This window comes from Nannospalax galili, unplaced genomic scaffold (assembly GCF_000622305.1).
Source record: "Nannospalax galili isolate Female #2095 unplaced genomic scaffold, S.galili_v1.0 scaffold571, whole genome shotgun sequence".
In the NCBI taxonomy this organism is placed as follows: domain Eukaryota; kingdom Metazoa; phylum Chordata; class Mammalia; order Rodentia; family Spalacidae; genus Nannospalax; species Nannospalax galili.
Window position 1 is genome coordinate 2,316,354 of NW_008330297.1, and position 17,728 is coordinate 2,334,081.

The following is a 17,728-nucleotide window of genomic DNA, read 5'->3' on the forward strand; positions in this document are numbered from 1 at the left end:
AAAAATATAAGGTAGAGGAAGACATTTGCTGTGGCCCTCTGGTCTACACACCACACACACATATTCATTCATGCATGCACATATAATACACACACACAGAGAGAGAGAGAGAGAGAGAGCCAAGTGCATCTAGTTTAGTTGAAGAGATGGCGCCACAATAGGGCTGAGGGAGACAAGGGAACAGTTGTATTGTGAAAGGAAGGCCAGGAATGAGCTAGCCATAAGGCAACAAGTTAGGTTTAGTTGTAACATATCCCTCTCCTCTGACAAGGGGCATCCACTTGCAGACACTGTCCACTCTTGAGAAAGAACAGTGAGAGGGAGGTTGGCCCGGTAGAGGAAGGGAGGATCGGTGGAGGATGAGCAGCCAAGAAGGAGCAGTCTCTTCCAACTTCTTGCCTTCCTCTTGAGCCTCTGAAAATCCCCCAACTACTGAGACATTAGTGCAGCACCCTAGTGCCATGTTGTGAGAAGAGTAGCTGTCTGCAGAGGGGCCTCAGTAAGACAATTCCAACAGCAAGACTGTAGCACCAGACTGCTGCTTCCAAGGAAGACACCCAGACCCACAAGCAGCCATTGCCGGACTCTACCCACTCCTGCCCAGTTCACACCATGTCGCCAACATTCCACATGTGCTCAGCGGACATGCAGGTGGCCTTCAAAAGGTTACCATCTAGTTCTATAACATAGACCGTGACAGAGAAGAAAATCCAATCACTTCTTTTTCAAGAGTTAGAACTCAGGCACCCACCTCAGGGGATTACCATGAAGACAACTGAAGTAATTACCAAGAAGAGCTTGTGCCCCTGGGAAAAACTGGAGGAGCAGCACTCTGTGAGTACAATATCCCTTTACTGTCATTAGTGGTAGAATTGATATTTTCCTTGGGATTTCATTAAGGTTAAACATACACAACATATTCATCTGTGTCAACCAACTTCCAGACTCAATGTTTATCGTGAAGATGATTATGACATATTCATTCTTGTAATTACCTTTCCTGCCACTGTCTGAGAAAGTGACAAAAGCTACAGTGGACCGGGTGTGGAGGTGCACACCTCTAGTCCCAGCACTTGGGAGGCCAAGACAAGCAGATCTCTGGGAGACTGAGGCCAGCCTGGGTTACACCGTGAGTTACAGGCCAGCCAGGGCTACGATGGCTCCTCTGGCTGTGTGGAAAGCCCATCAGTACACCTGTTTGGGTCACCATGCCAGAGCACAAAACAGATGCCAAGCTTTTAAAGTAATATAAGTTAACCTAGATAGCATCAAGACAGTTCAGGGTTTTTACAAATCCATCTCCCTTATGAAAGCAAATATAAAACATTGAGGGTTTTTTTTTTAGTACATTGGTATTGTTTTGTTAGTTTTTTAAACTACAAAGTAGGATATATTTCAGACATTTAAGAATGGTTTAAAATTAGGAAGTGATGGGGTCGGAGAGATGGCTTAGCAGTTAAGAGCACTGGCTGCTCTTACAGAGGACCTGGGTTTGGGTCTCATCATACACGGTATCTAACAACAGTCCATAATTTCAGTTCCAGGGAGTCTGATGCCGTCTTCTGACCTGTTTGGGTATTTTACAACATGGGCACACTTACATGCATGCAGGCAATACATTCATACACATAAAATAAAATACTTAAAATAAGGAAGTGATTATAGTAAAAATATACCAGAAGCATATGTCTTTAAAAAGTGATTATTGTGGTCTGGAGAGATGGCTCAGTGGTTAAGAGCACTGGCTATAATTGCAGGGGACCTGGACTTGGTTCCTAGCACCCACATGGTGGCTAACAACCATCCATAATTCAGTTCCAGGAGAACTGACGTCCTCTTCTGGCCTCTGAAGGCATGGTATGCATGGGTGCACTTACATACACGCAGGCAAAACACTTATACACATAAAATAAAAATAAATAATATAAAAAAGTGATTATCAGGCTAGAGAGATGACTCAGCAGTTAAGAGCACTTGCTACTGCTGTACAGGACCTAGGTTTGGTTTTCAGCACCCACAGTGGCCCCAACCACCTCTAACTCTAGTTCCAGGGAATCTGGTCCCCTCTTCTGGCCCCTGTGTGTAGCTGCATGCTTGTGGTACCTATTCATATACTCAGGCACACACATATACATACAAAAATAAAAACAAATCTGTTTTTCAAGGGGTTATCAGGCCAGGTGAGGTGGTATACACCTTTAATCTCAGTACTCAGGAGGTAGAGGCAGGCGGATCTCTGTGAGTTCCAGGCTAGCCTGGTCTACATAGCGAGTTCCAGGCCAGCTGGAGCTACAGGGAGACCCTGTCTCAAAAAAAGAATCTTTTTGTTAAACCACAGAAAAGCATATATTGTGTTCCTACATTCTACTTCTGTTTCCTATGACTGAACACCATTTTAGGCAATAAAGCAAGACAAGAAAACAGGCATGTAATTAATGAAAAGCATAAAAAAATGTACTTGTAAAACCAGCTTTCTCAAGCATATACTATTCAACTGGAAAGTCTTGTTCTATTTTCAAATAAACACATATGCATCTTCATTCAATAACCATAATAACCAGTTTTAAAAGCCTAATAAAAATATGTTCACTACCTGACCACAAACTATTGATGTGGTTGCTATACCAAAAGACAAAAGTAGCGTCAAGTCCTAATAATTGAAAGGAAATATATGGAATTATATGAGGAAAGTATAAAAAATTAACAACGATGAAGATAAAATACAAAGCTATACCATTTTCATGGAAGGAAGGTGAGACTGGACGTCATTAAGGTTTGATGTGATCATATTAATATATAATGTTAGTCATTTAATTTTAATAATCCCAAGAGGATTTTTCCTGTAATATGACAAAAGTTCTGAAATTTGTAGGCAATGAAAAATGAAAGTGGCCATAGATTTGTGCTCCTAGACCCACAATCACACTACAGAGCCACTGCAACAGCACTTTTACCTAGTTCCTGTTTTGTGAGTTTATCCCAGTGAAATAAGAAATACACAAAGTATTTGGCTATCTTACTGCTGTGAAATACTGTGTGGCAACATGGAGGGGATGGGCATTCCTAATTGGAAAATTCTGAAATGCTAAAAAAATCTAAAGAATTTTGGCACTCATATGCAAATTAGTTCAGTGCATACAATTTTTTCATGTACAAAATTATTAAGACATTGTACAAAATTACCTCTACTTGTATATATTAATAAAGCACAAATGAACTTGAGTTTAAACTGGAATCCCATCCTCTGGAAATCTCATTTTGTATATCCTAACATTTCAATTTTTAAAATTCCCAAAATTGGGAACACTTCTTTTTTTTTTTTTTAAAAAAAAAAAAAAGATTTATTAGGGTATAAGACCTCCTGGAGCTGGAGTTACAGGCAGAGATTGCTGGGAACTGAGCCCTACCGGCGGGCACTCAACGGCTGGGCCATCTCTCCAGGCTCCAAATCGGAAACATTTCTCACCCCAAGCACTTCAGGGATACCCTGAAGTGTTTAATAACTGTAAGACTACAAAACAGATATGGAGATACTAAAGGAAGAATATGGTATACAGATACGTGACATTCCCATCTGAATAGGCAAAGTAAAACCTTGATAATTCCTACCAGAGGCCACAGTAAGAAAAGAAGGGAAACAGGCCATGGAATACACACTCAGGATGCAAGCTCAGGTGTGATATGAAAGGCCACTCGCTCCCACTAGCCTCCCTCCATAGGCCTGCTGGGAAGCTCAGTAGACATCTACAGAGGTGACAGAACATAAAGTTCAAGGCCGAGGAAGGATTTGCTTACTAGAGCTGCAAGCTTGTCCTGCTAGGAATGTGGACAGGTCAAGATGATAAGATAAAGTAAATGTGTGGATGCAGTTTAACAATTAAGAGGACTCATCTAAGTTTATGTATAGAATTTAAAGTTTAGACAGATTTAATCTATTAAAGATAGCTGATAAATCCCTGATCAAAGAAAATATGATCTTACATGTACAGATTGGAAATACAATGAGAAGGACATACTGAGTGTGAAACACAGGAGAGCTATAGCTTAACCTTAGAGTTTGAGACTGAACTGTACTGAACTGAATTACCAGTAACAAATACCTGAAGAGTTTCTCACAAGAACCAAAAACTTTCTAAGATCTGACAAAAGAAAACTCAGTAGTCATCATAAAGCCATTAGTAAAACAAGTTAGAGAATAAAATAGCAACCAAATATGACAGCTGTCAGCAAATGTTATTTACACGCCAAGTACTTTTCTTCTGCATTGTCTAATTGACACTATAACAATCCTAGGAAATACTGTCAGCCCAATTTTACAGAAAATAAAATGAGACAAAGTGAGTTGCCCAAGATCAGCTAGGAAACAGCAAATCCCACATTTAAATCAGGACTCTGATCTCAGGAGGTTCACTCCAATGGCACACCCCTGCCTACAGTAGATGACATTTTTATAGATGAACAGTAGTCAGTGAGAAGACTAAGAGACAATCTATTGGTTTCTTAAAGAGACAGAAGCAGTCCTCTAGATAGCACTGCATTATACCAATATAACATCAAAAGCTGGACGTGGAGCCGAGTGGCCGAACTCTTGTCTAGCATGTGCAAGACCCTGGGATCAATATCCATCACTGCAAAAACAAAACGAAGCAAACAAAACACATGTGCACATATACAAGTAGGAAAAAAGTAAGTATATAATGTGTCCCTCATCTTATGGGGAGAAAGAAGAAATAGACTTTGCTTACCATTTGCCTACTATATTCACTTATTAATTAGTTACTATTCTTAATGAGCTGCCATGTTAAGTTTATAATATAGGTATCTTACTTTATGTTAATAGGATCCAATTGGGCTAGAGGACATTTTAACTTTAAGCTTAACTTGCTTACGAAACTCTTCCCACCTAAAACATCACATGCACAGTTATCAATGCACTCACAGGTTTGACCTCTGTGAGCAATGTGATTCCACTTCAGACACACCACAAAATTTATTTTAAGGCTGGTGCCTCATGTGCAGAGGCCAAAGGTTGGATTCCCAGCATTGCTTAGACTGGGTGTGGTGATACATGCCTATAATCCCAGCACTTGGGGAGGTGGACAAAAAAAAAAAAAAACAGCATGAGGATCAGGGGTTCAAGGTCATCTTCAACTCCATAGCAAGTTCAAGGCCAGCAGGGAGTATCCTACCTCAAAAATTTTTTCTTGTTATTTTATTAACAAGTTCTTGAAACCTCTGAAGAAGATCAAACAACTGCTTACTGAAAACCCTCGCGTGTCTGTGAAATACTCTGCGAACAGAAGAAACATGGAGAATATCCTCGTCAGGTCTTATGCTTCCTTAGTTTTCCATTCTGTTTTGATTTTCCCCATAGACCCAGCTGGCCTAAACTTACTATGCAGACCAGGCTGGAGTCAGGTGATCCTCCTGCCTCAGACTCCTGAATGCTGGGATCATAAGCCTAAACTACTATGTCCAAGCTTAGATCACAAGTTTTCAGACTGCCATAAGATCCCACATCTTTTTCAGTATAATATAGGGTTTAAATTAAGGAAGCAAACAGGCTTATAAAGTTTCTTCATGACGCTTTAGTTAGCAAATGTCTTGCAAGAAAAATTTTAAATGTAAACAATGATTGGGGGTTGGGGATTTAGCTCAGTGGTAGAATGCTTGCTAGCAAGCTCAAGGCCCTGGGTTTGGTCCTCAGCTCTGAAAAAAAAAATAATTGAAATAATTTTTAATGTAAATAATAATTTCAGTCCATTATATGCAACTTTATTATTTTTTTAATGTGTATGAGTGCATTGCCTGTAGCTATGTAAGTGCACCTGTGTCATGCAATGCCCACAGAGGTCAGAAAAACCATTGAATTGCCCTGGAACTGGAGTTACAGATGGTTGTCAGTCACCATGTGGGTGCTGGGAATCGAACCCAGGTCCTCTGCAAGAACAGCCAGTGCTCTTAACCACTGAGCACTATATTCTTGGGTAATATGCTTGGTAGACATTAAATGTGCTGACTACCCCATTTTAAGTGGGTGGGGTTAGTTCTGTATCTAGTTCTTATGAGAGTAAGAAAAGCCCATCAGTAGAGACAGGAACCACTTTGCGGCTTTCTGGAATTCCAGGAAGTCCTGGAGAATAACTGCAAATGGGCTAGAAGCTTCTCTCTGTGGTATACTAGATGTTGGTGATGCTTACACAATTTGTTCATTTGCTAAGTCATTTAACTTACATGCAAAACAATTATACAGTATTGGGCTACAACTCACCTCAACTACTAAAAGATCTAGCCTATGGGAATAACTGTTTCTAATTAACTAGAATATCAAGAGGTATTCTACAATTGACCTCCTGGGCCCTCGTACCCATTTACAGTGCTAGACTAATGATTTTGTTAGAAATTATGAACTATCACATGCTTCAAGTTTTCTACAGACCAAAGCAAAAACTAGCTAATAGAAAGTAAACTGTTAACAAGCTGTGTAAACTGTGCTTCTCCTTCCCTCCAAAAACTAAACAATATGAACTGAGAAAAGAAAGACAAACTTTTGAACAGAATTGATTAAAATTCACTATGTACAACTGGCTTTCATTTTTTTCTGCAATAATGGAGACTGAACCCAGGGCCTTGCCATAGCAGCCACCTACTCTATCACTGAGCCACACCCCAAGCACTATGAGCAAGATTAGGGGAAACTAAAGGTCTTTCTCAGTAAAAACTGGTCATTTTAATGGCTGAAATGAGTACTCACCCAAAGCAAATATTAGCTGTGCAAATCTGAAAACAATAAACCATGGTACTGGGAATATTTTACAAGAAGGGGTCATCTACAGTTCAGAGTGATGCCCAGGAGCTGAGCAGCAGAGCCATGGGCAACTGCTTCTGCTTTAGCAAAAGACTGTGAAGCTACATCGATGAGATTTCACTTGCAAAATGTTCCGTAGGTTATTTTAAAGTTTGACGTATATTTTAAGACAATTTCCCTGCTGTTCATATGTTACTGGTGATTGGAGAATTCTGACTACCTGAATCTGATTCCAGTGTGTTTTGGAAAGAAAAGGGTACTATGGAATTGGGAGATTAACATTGTGCAGAAGGAGGGGAATTTTCTCGAAAGATTTATTTCATTGTTTATTATGTGTATGTGTTAGTGTGTGTGGGTGCCCGCAGAGACCAGAAGAGATGTCAGAGTCCCTGGAGCTGGCATTAGAGGTAAACTAGGAAGCAAGTTCCAGTCCTTTGAAAGAGCAGCAAGCACTCAACAGCTACGCCATCTTTCCATCTTTATCCCAGGATAAATTTTTAAAATATTTTTTTGAGAGGCTGGAGCATTGGCTCAGTGGTTAAGAGCACTGGTTTGATTCCCAGCACCCACACGGTGGCTACAACTGTCTGTAACTCCAGTTCCAAGGGAATCCAACACCCTCTTCTGACTTCTGAGCATACTTTTTTTTAAAAAACACTTTATTATTTTTATTTTATGTGTATGAGTGTATTGCCTGCATGTATGTGAGTGCACCTGTGTCGTGCAATGCTGCGGAGGTCAGAAGAGGGCTTCAGAGCACCCACATTTCGGCTAACGACCTTCCATGACTCTTTTGATCTCCACGGGCATTTTACAACACGGATGCACATACATGCAGGCATTGCACTCATAAAATAAAAATAATAAATAAAATATTAAAAATATTTTTTGATTTATTTATTTTTATTTTCTGTATATGTGTGTTTTGCCTGCATATATGTGTTCCACATGCATGCATTGCCTATGGAGGTCAGAAGAGGGTATCGGGTCCCCTGGAACTGGAGCTAGGTGTGGCTGTTAGCTGCCACCTGGGTGCTAGAACAGAACCCAGGCCCTCTGCAAGAGCAGCCAGTGCTCTTAACAGCTGAGTCATCTCTCTAGCCCCCAGGAGAGGATGAATCTTAAATGGAAGGGAAGAAATAGGGAAGGACAATGTAACAGGTCTTGGTACAACATGGAGCATGAAGTAAGGTGAACAAAGGGACAAATTAATAAACATATGAGTGATGGATACAGGCAGATTATATAGTGTTACCAGACCCTGAAGATACAAGAGGGCTAGAAAAATAAGGTCTAGGGACTTGAGAGATAGCTCAGCAATTAAGAGCACTTGCTACTCTTGCAGAGGACCCACGTTCAGTTCTCAGCACCCATGTTGGTGACTCACAACTACCTGTAACTCCAGCTCCAGGGTATCCCACACTCTCTTCAGAGGTGGGCACCCACACAGACACCCACACATAAATAAAAATAAAATAAATTTCTAAAAAGATGAGGTCCAAAACTAAAGACTATGTAAAAACAAACTTTAAATTTCTTAGGAATAGTTGAAATGAGAGGTTCTCAAAGTTCTTAAAGGTTCTTCGGGAGGCATATCACATTTATGAAGCTTTTCCCCAATGGTGGAAAATGTTGACTTACGTTTGGCTCAAGCCCCCTTTTCCACCCTCCTTCCTCCCACATTCAGTAGAATTTCTGGAGGGTGAGGACAGGAAGAGTCCAAAGGGCATTTCCCTCTTATATGTGGACGTTTTCAGCAGCACTAGAATTCCTTCTGTGCATTCACGACCAATGAAGAATGATGTACCCATGGCTTAGGGGACAAACCAGGCTGAAAACTAATTTGAGCTAAAATACTTATCTACTTCAGCACAAGGATGAAGTCCCTATAGTATAAAAGATGTTTGCACTTTCAGTAATCTGAGCAATAGCTGATATTGGTGTTCCAGCAATCTGAGTTATAATTTTTATTTTTATTATTATTTTTTTGAGACAGGGTCTCCCTGTAGCCCCAGCTGGCCTGGAACTCACTATGTAGACCAGGCTGGCTTTGAACTCACAGAGATCGCCTACCTCTGCCTTCCGAGTACTGGGATTAAAGACGTGTGCCACAGCCCAGCTCTGAGTTATGATTTTATCAATCCATAAAATATTGTACAGGGTAGACATTTGTTTTAAAGAATTATTTCATGCAATTCACATTACCTGCTCCACATTTAATGATCAAGCAGTAGCAGTCAGCACTTGTTTAGTTGGAACACCCTGGGCGCTTCATCAGAAAGGTAACTCAGAACAGCCTAACTGAACAACAGTGATAATTATTTGCCTCTAAAAATCCCAGCTTTCTTTATACCCCAAAGATTTATATACTTAGAAACTGATTCCCTTAGGTTTTAATACTTAATTCTCAGTAAGAAGAGTCTGCAAAAATTGCCTATTAAAAATGAAAGGTAGGGGGCCTGGACAGAAGGGCTCAGCAGTTAAGAGTGTGTACTGTTCTTCTAGAGGACCCGGGTTTGATACCTAGCATGAAGGTGGCTCACAATTGTCTGTAACTCCCACACATATATACATGTAATTTAAAAATAATAAAATTAAAGTATTTTAAAATGAAAGGTATATGAGAAGTATATTTGAAGTCTCATTTAATATTTAAGTAAAAAACTGGTACTAATATTTTTCCTAAGTAGTGGCTGGTCCAAGAAGAAAAGCAGATGCCAAACACCAGCTTAACACTAAACACCTCAGATAGCCCTTTCTAAACGATAGAGGTCTCAATCTGCATTATTCAAGATCACAAGGAAGGTTAATAATTCATTTCCTGATCAACAAAAAATTATTAGATTTGGAAACATAATTTTATCACAGGAAAAAAATGAGATGAGAAAAAAAGGTCAGTTCCTTTCAAATAACTTTATGATTCTCACTTTAATATAGCTTCCTTATTTTATGCCCTTCAGAGTATTTTAGAAGTCTACCTCTATCACCTCTATGGGTATTTGAAAATGACTTCTTAAAAGGACATTGCATTCTGGGCTGGGTGTGGTGGTGCATGCCTTTAGTTCTAGCACTTGGGAGGCAGAGGCAAGCAGATCTCTGAGTTTGAGGCCAGCCTGGTCTAGATAGTTAGTTCCAGATCAGCTGGGACTACAGGGAGACCCTGTCTCAAAAATTGTGACAGGGCATTGCATTGTGTTTACAATTGCATTTTTATAAGGTAGGCAAAAATTGCCTTTAAGCAAGAAACTATAGAAAGGACTTAAATAATCCTGCTACCCCATGGAGATAATGGCAGAGACTTGAAATCAGGTCTAACTAGGCCCATGATTAGGACATTAGTTAATCAAGGGCACAGGGAAACAGGCTAAACCCATCACACCACTGTAGGAAGGCTACCTAGACACACCCAAGTAACCCAAGTATAATTTCCTTACAGAGGCCTAAGCCCAGAATTAGACATATTGATATTAATTGAAAATGCAACAGGTTACTGGTTACTATATTTGTGCTTAATGTTTTGAGCAACAAAATGAGTTCAAGCTTAGTCCTATTCTTTTGTGACTTGTAGTGTTGCCTAGGACTTGCTAGAGGGTGATGTAGGTCCAGCAGAGAGCCCAACAGCTCTGCACTGTGCACGGTGAACCCTATGCTTCCACCCACTGGAGCTCCTCAAAGCACCAGGGTCCTGCACCTAGATGCTACAAGTTGAAATATGCCCTCCTAAAGGAAGAAGGGAGACTCAGAGTTGGGAAAGGAATGAAACTTATGAGCTCAGGAAGCTCAGAAAATTAAAAGATTCACAAGGTGCCTCCCCAAGGTTATAAAAACAATAAACACTCCTGGGAAAGGAGGCTGGTAGAGTTGCCCACAAGTTGTACAGGGAGCTCCAGAGATGCAGATCTCTGATTTATAATCATGCTGGGTGGGTGTTTTGGTGATACAGCTGCCTTTGGGTCATTCATGCCCTGATAAGGAATCCCAATAAACTCATTGGTTCACTAAGACTTTAAGGGAGCAGTATCTTTGGTCTGTCATTGGCACCCTGCCTGGGATGAACAGACATTTGCTCACATCTTCCCAGGAACAGCCATACAACAGTGAGGCATGATTTTCACCCAGTGAAAAGAATAATTAGAAAACAAAAGAGAAACCGTGGAAGACACAGGGGTGAGAAGTCACCACTGCTCATGTTATTGTGCCAAACATAAAAATCTTTCATAAAAGTACTAATGGAGGCTGGAGAGATGGCTCAACAGTTAAGGGCACTGGCTGCTCTTGCAGAGGGTCAGGGGTTTAATTCCCAGCACCCAGAAGGCGGCTAACAACCATCCATAACTCCAATTCCAGGGGATTCGATGCCCTCTTCTGACATCTGTGGGCATTACATGACATGAGTTCACTTACATACATGCAGACAATACACTCATACACATAAAATAAAAATAATAAGATATTTTAAATAAAAAAAGCACTAATAATGCAGACCACTCATATAGTCAGTGCTGGTTTCAATGTCCTTTAAACATGTAGGTCTATGGTTGGGTGTTGTGGCACACATCTTTTTTTGGGGGGGGGTCTTCTTTTTGAGACAGGGTCTCCCTGTAGCCCCACCTGGCCTGGAACTCACTATGTAGACCAGGTTGGCCTTGAACTCACAGAGATCTGCCTGCTTCTGCCTCTGTGCTGGGATTAAAGGTGTGTGCCACCATGCCCAGCTGTACACATCTTTTTAAAAAAATTTAATTATTTTTATTTTATGTGTATGAGTATATCGTCTGCATGTGTTTAAGTACAACCATGTTATACAATGCCAGAGGACGTCAGAAGAGGGTATTGGATCCCCTGGAACTGGAATTACGGATAGTTGCTACCACCATGTGGGTGCTGGGAATCGAACCTGGGACCTCTGCAAGAGCAGTCAGTTATCTTAACTGCTGAGCCATCTCTCCAACTCCGTGTGGCACACACCTTTAAGCCCAGTATTTGAGAGGCAGAGGCAGATGGAGACCAGTCTGATCTACATAGTGAGTTCCAGGCCAGTTGGGGCTACAGGAGACCCTGTCTCAAAAAGACCAAATAATGAATGAATGAATGAATGAATGAATGGATGGATGAATAAATAGTAGGCTGATGTATGGCCTAAAGCTGCTTTTGTGTTGACTGATTAGGCAGGCCCTGGTTTTCTGGTGGTCCAAGGCTCTGAAAAGCACCAGCTTCTCTATCTACATTTCAGAAATTAGCTTCTTCAAGTAACCTAATAATGATGGATGATCTTTGTTTCCCAAATACATGTTCCAGATTTCCTAACCTGATTCAATCCTCCATGGGCGGAATGGAACATATGAGGAAGAGATAGAAGAAAAATTTTAGTGATTACATTTAGTTAAGGGATTAAAATCTTGAGTCTAACAGGGTTCCATTTAAATAATTTTAAGGAAAAAAGCGATGGCTACATTGGCATTTGAAATGTACCCATCAAATTTTCATCTACTGAGTTTTCTTTATTGTACTGAATGAGGAAGTTGAAACCGTCAGTATTTAAATATTGTTTTAGGAGAAGGCAGTGGCTAGGTTTATGGGTATTCTATTTATTCAATAGAAATATATGGTCTCCTGGGGGGAGTTCATAGGAACTGAATTTTTATGCTTTTCAGTTCTAGAGCAACAGATCCAGAAACCTTCAGAGAAAGCAGTTCACTCAAGAATTTTGTTTTCCTGTATGACCAATTACATGACTCACAAAGACACACTCCACCAAATGTCCCCTATACAGACCTTGCACACTTCACAGCACAGGATAGGTGGCTGTTGGTACAACTACCACGGAATGTGGATTTTGAAGTCATCCACAGCCAATTATTTCCTTCTGCAAAAAAACCTCGAGCAGAGCACATGGCTCTTATTTTGTATTTCTTTTAGAAATATAACATGAGACTTTAAGTTCCTACATATCCGAGTGGAGCCTTTCGCAGATTTAAAAAAAGAGAAGGAAATGAGTTTGTGAAGGAAAAGAGACACTAAAAAGAACAAGTTTCTGCAATGCAACTCAAGAGTTTGACAATATGGAAAAGTAAAGTCAGGCATAGGAGAAGAAGCTTAAATAGTCCGAATGGGGCTCAAAGCAAGACACTGAGTGAAGCTTACAGCTTGGGGGCTAAGCAAGGTGGGCAGGAAACCAGACTGTGGGAGGAATGTAAAAAGAGCATTGCAAATAAACGTATCATTAATAATAAACACAAACTCTATACAGATTATAAGACAGTTTGAACATTCGCTTGATCGGGCCTTGCTTTCATTTCTCATTGCCCATTAAGGAGGCTTTTCAATCTCGCTCTCTTCTGAGGGCATTAACCTTGGAAGTCCACACCCAAGTGCCACATGCAAACTTGGAAGGCAATCAAACCCAAACCAGAACTTCCAGCTCTCTTTGCATATTGTGACTTTGGATGCATATCATGTGATGTGACATAAGGTTATAGATTTAAGCATTTTTTAAAAAGATTTTATAATTTTTATTTCACGAGTATGAATGGATAGCCTGCATATACGCAAGTGCACCCGTGTCCTGCAATGCCCTCAGAAGTCAGAAGGAGGTGTCTTATTCTCCTGGAACAGGAGTTACAGACAATTGTTAGCAGCCATGTGGGTGCTGGGAACTGAACCGGGGTCCTCTGCAACAGCAGTCAGTGCTCTTAACCACTGAGTCATCTCTCCAGCCTGAGAGATTTAAGCATGTTTTACATTTATTTATTTATTATTTATTTGTTTGTTTGTTTGTTTCACCATGTACGCCATGGCACACTTGTGGAGGTTAGAGGACAACTTTCAGGAAGTAGTTCTCTCTACCATGTGGGTTCAGGCTTGACAGCAAGAGCCCTTATCCACTGAGCCATCTTATAGGCCCAATTTTTAAGCATTAAAAAAATAATAATATGGGGCTTGAGAGATGGCTCAGAGGTTAAGAACACTGGTTGTTCTTGCAGAAGACCAGGGTTCATGTCCCTGCACCCACATGGCAGCTAACAACTGTCTGTAACTCCAGTCCCTGGGGATCCAACAGCCTCTTCTGACCTCCGTAGGCATTGCACAACACGGGTGCACTTACCTACATGCAGGCAATACACGCATACACATAAAATACAAAATTTAAAAAATTTAAAAAAATAATATTTTTCATAAATCTTTGAGAATTTCATACAATGTATTTTGATCATCTTCACCATCTCTGCCTAGGTCCACCCTACCTCCTGAGCTCACCCACCTTCATGTTCTTTTTCAAATTTAAAATGTTTGAGTCCAATTTGCCTGCCCTTGGGGCCTGCCTTTGAGCATGACAGGGTCACACCCTTACAGAAAACAGACTTTCCAGCAGCTATCAAATGCTAAGAGTTCCTCAGCTAAGGTGGGGCCTAGTGCCTCACCACCCCTCCATGCTGGGATTTTGCCAATTTTTTTTTTTTTTTGGTCTTTTTGAGACAGGGTCTCCCTGTAGCCCCAGCTGGCCTGGAACTCACTATGTAGACCAGGCTGGCCTTGAACTCCCAGAGATCCGCCTGCCTCTGCCTCCCGGGTGCTGGGATTAAAGGTGTGCGCCACCACGCCCGGCAGATTTTGCCAATTTTAAGCATTAAAAATGCTTTTTAGAAAAGTCTTCTCCTGCTATGTGGTGGATTTTGCTTCATCGTATGTTACCTAGCACCTAATATTCATATCATTTAAAGATATTGTTAATTAATTTTTCCCCTTAATTTCAAGGCCATGTCTTTAAATCATTTCAGAATTTTGAAGGTATGTTAAGTGTGAAAAGATCTTCTTCCATAACCACAGATTAGACAACTTTGGTAGTTAGTACATTTTAAAGTGTAAAGGGAGAGACAGCAGACAGGCAGGGCTGCTCTCAGAAGGTCTAGAATTTGAAAATGTAGAAAAGCAACTCTAGACCCGTAAGACTGAAAATGACACTTATAATTCCATCACCCTACGGGCTGAGTCAGGAGGACTTGGCTGTGGCCAGCCTGGGCTATATAAAGGTAAGACTAGTTTCCTTACAAATAAATGTATGTATGTTTATACTATAAGTCACATATAAATAATAAATTATATGACTACTAGAAAGTGATAACATGCTGAAGAGTCAGACCAAAAACTGCACTGACTCCGTTTTGATTAGCTTCCCCATTTTGTGAGCTGACTAGAATATATGCAAGGGCTATGGGTTAGGCAAGCCCAGGTATGTTAGGCAAGCTCAAATGTGTTAAGACCTTATAAGGAATAAACAGGATCCTCTGGCTCTAAAGATTACAGCCAGCACATACCAATGCCCTGAAGACAGCCCCTACCAATAAGAATTTCCCCCGTACTCAGGATAGGGGGCCGTCCAATCATTTTAAAAGATGCTTGGCGCATGGGTTTCTGTGGAATTCCCCAATAAAAGCCCTGGCCTGCTATTGTTCGGGGCCAGACTCCATTCATTGGCTCCTGGAGTCTGTGCCCGACTGGTCGTTCAAGAATTGGAATGCTTTTCAATAAAGTCTTCTAAATTTCGAATTTTGGTGGGTGGCCTCCAATCATTCCCAACCTCGGACCCAACAATGCAACGCCTACTTTATTTTTTAACCTTTCTGTATTAAAAAAGGAAACAAGCAGCTTTAAAACATGTTGTACCTAGATAGACAAAAATGGCTCAGTTAGTACTTAATGGGCACTAATGATAGACACTGCTGTAGGCACAAGGCAGGTTTAGGACTCAGGATGGCTAAAAGCATTGTCTCTAACCCTGTATATAATGCTTTGAGGAGCCAAGGAACACTATAAACCCATGCTCATTTAGCATCAGGAAGCTGAAGGATGTAATTCCATATTTAATCTTATTTCCACAAAATCTAATTTTCATTGATGACTCTACATAAATAAAAGTGCTTGACTACAATCACTTGAAATTGTTTCAAAGAAATCCCGTTTCTTTTCTCCTTATGGAATAAAGAGCCTAGAAAATGAGTGTTAGGTTTGTAAGTATTTGTTTTGAAAATACCTCTTGTATCATATGAGAAGCTTAGAAACACACTTGTAAGAAGAGCCAAACAGAAGCCTGGAAGCCCAGTTCCCAAGCTTATGTCTAAGACCAAAGAGGACCTTCTGATTGTGTGCACATATTTCAGGGCATCTTGGTTGTAGCAAAAGTGATTATGGTGACATAACATGGAACACCTAATTTTTAACCTTTTTGTACTGAAAAAATAAATAAGCAGCATGATTTAATCCCACTGCCTAAAGAGAGAAAAGAAATGAGTTGATTTAGCGGGGCACCGAGTACTAGACACAGCTGTGGCACACAGCAGGTTTGGGGAAGCACAGGATGGTAAAGCCCTGACTAATTCCAGACATAATAGGGAAGAAAACAGTGAATTCATCTAAGGGCTCAGAGCTCTGAGAACAGAGAGGACAAATGCTCACAGTGCCTGCTGGAAATTATGTTTGCTATTACCTCTTCCTTCATTTCTTTTCTCAGAAAATTGAACCCCGATGGACCCAGCTACTGACAGTAAAACGGTAGCTATTGCCTCAGTTCACACCCATGTCCCAGCTCACTAGCACTCACTCCAAATCCTGGCTCTTTTCATCTCCCCACTGTCTAGGCACCTCTGCTCCCAAGCTAAGTTCAGGTCACAAACAGCCCTTGCTTCCAGCCGGCAGGAGTATGAGCAAACACAGCAGCAGCATCAAAAAGCAGGCAGAGCACTCAAGGACGTCCTAACTGCCCACAGCTAGCACCAACGCAGGCTTTCTCTGCAGATACTGTCACTGGAAAGCAATCCGAAACCTAGATTTGAAGACGAATTGCCAAAGTTTTTGAGGAAATGTCAGTTGGCCGCTCTGTGTAAATTTCCTTATCTATAATAAGTGCAGGTGTGAAGGCAAGAAGTAAAAAGAATTCTCTGGGCTCAGAACAAGTCTAATTTAGGCTGTGAAGCCATCTCTGGTTTTGTTATTTCAAGAAACCTTTCATGGCTTAGGTGGTGGTGCACACCTTTAACCCGGAGATTGGGAGGCAGAGGCAGGAGGATTTCTGTGAGTTCAGGATCAGCTAGAGCTACACAGTGAGACCCTGTCTCCAAAAAAAAAAAAGTTCTCGTTATAAACATTATATGTACTTTAAATTATTTAATCGGCATTGTGATCAGGCAAAATTAATTGGAATTTACTATTTTTATAACTATTTTATTTTTAATTTCTTTGTTTTTATGTTACGTGTAAGAGTGTTGTGCCTACATGTATGCAAATACACCCGTGTCATGCAATACAGGTGGGGGCCAGTAGAGGGCACTGGATCCCCTAAACTGGAGTTACAAATGGTTGTTAGCACCATGTGGATGCTGGGAACTGATCCCAGGTCCTCTGCAAGAGCAGCCAGTGATCTTAACCTCTGAGTCATCTCTCTAGCCTGCTTTTCTAAATCTGTGAGTGTGTGTGTGTGCTCCTGTGTGTAACTGTGTAGAAGCCAAAGGAGGGTGTTAGGTGTCCTCATCCGTCACTTTCCGCCTTACTCCTTTGAGGCAAATCTAGAGTTCATGTTTTTCTGCTAGGCTAAGCCAACATGCCCCAGCAATCCTCCTGTCTGTTTCTTATGGTGTGTATGTGAATGCAAGACCGTATGGGTGCTGGGATCCTAATGGTTGCAAAGCAAGTGTGCTTAACCACTGAGCCATCTATCCAGTCTCTAGAACTTATTATTAATATGCTATATTCTCTCCACCAAAATTTTTTTTGACTTAGAGATTTTATTATGTTGCCAATACAAGCTCATATTCCTGGCTTCAAGCCATCTTGTTTCAGCATCCCAAGTATTTAGACCACAACAGCTAGCTTAAAACTACTTTTACTTTAACAAAATTAGCTCTAGTCTTCCCCACCACCACAGTG

The 17,728-nt window shown here is 40.8% G+C and overlaps 1 protein-coding gene across 8 annotated transcripts in view; it reads right to left on the reverse strand.

Annotated features, from left to right (window-relative positions):
• Sgms2 (sphingomyelin synthase 2) overlaps positions 1 to 17,728 on the reverse strand; it is a 100,691-nt gene that overhangs the window by 23,195 nt on the left and 59,768 nt on the right. For 2 of the 8 annotated variants that reach the window (XM_029568763.1, XM_029568758.1), the window contains one exon: positions 5,190 to 5,290. The exons of the other annotated variants lie outside the window; for them this stretch is intronic. The gene's annotated coding sequence lies outside the window, so the exon portion shown is untranslated. The remainder of the gene's footprint in view (positions 1 to 5,189; positions 5,291 to 17,728) is intronic. 8 annotated transcript variants of the gene reach the window in all.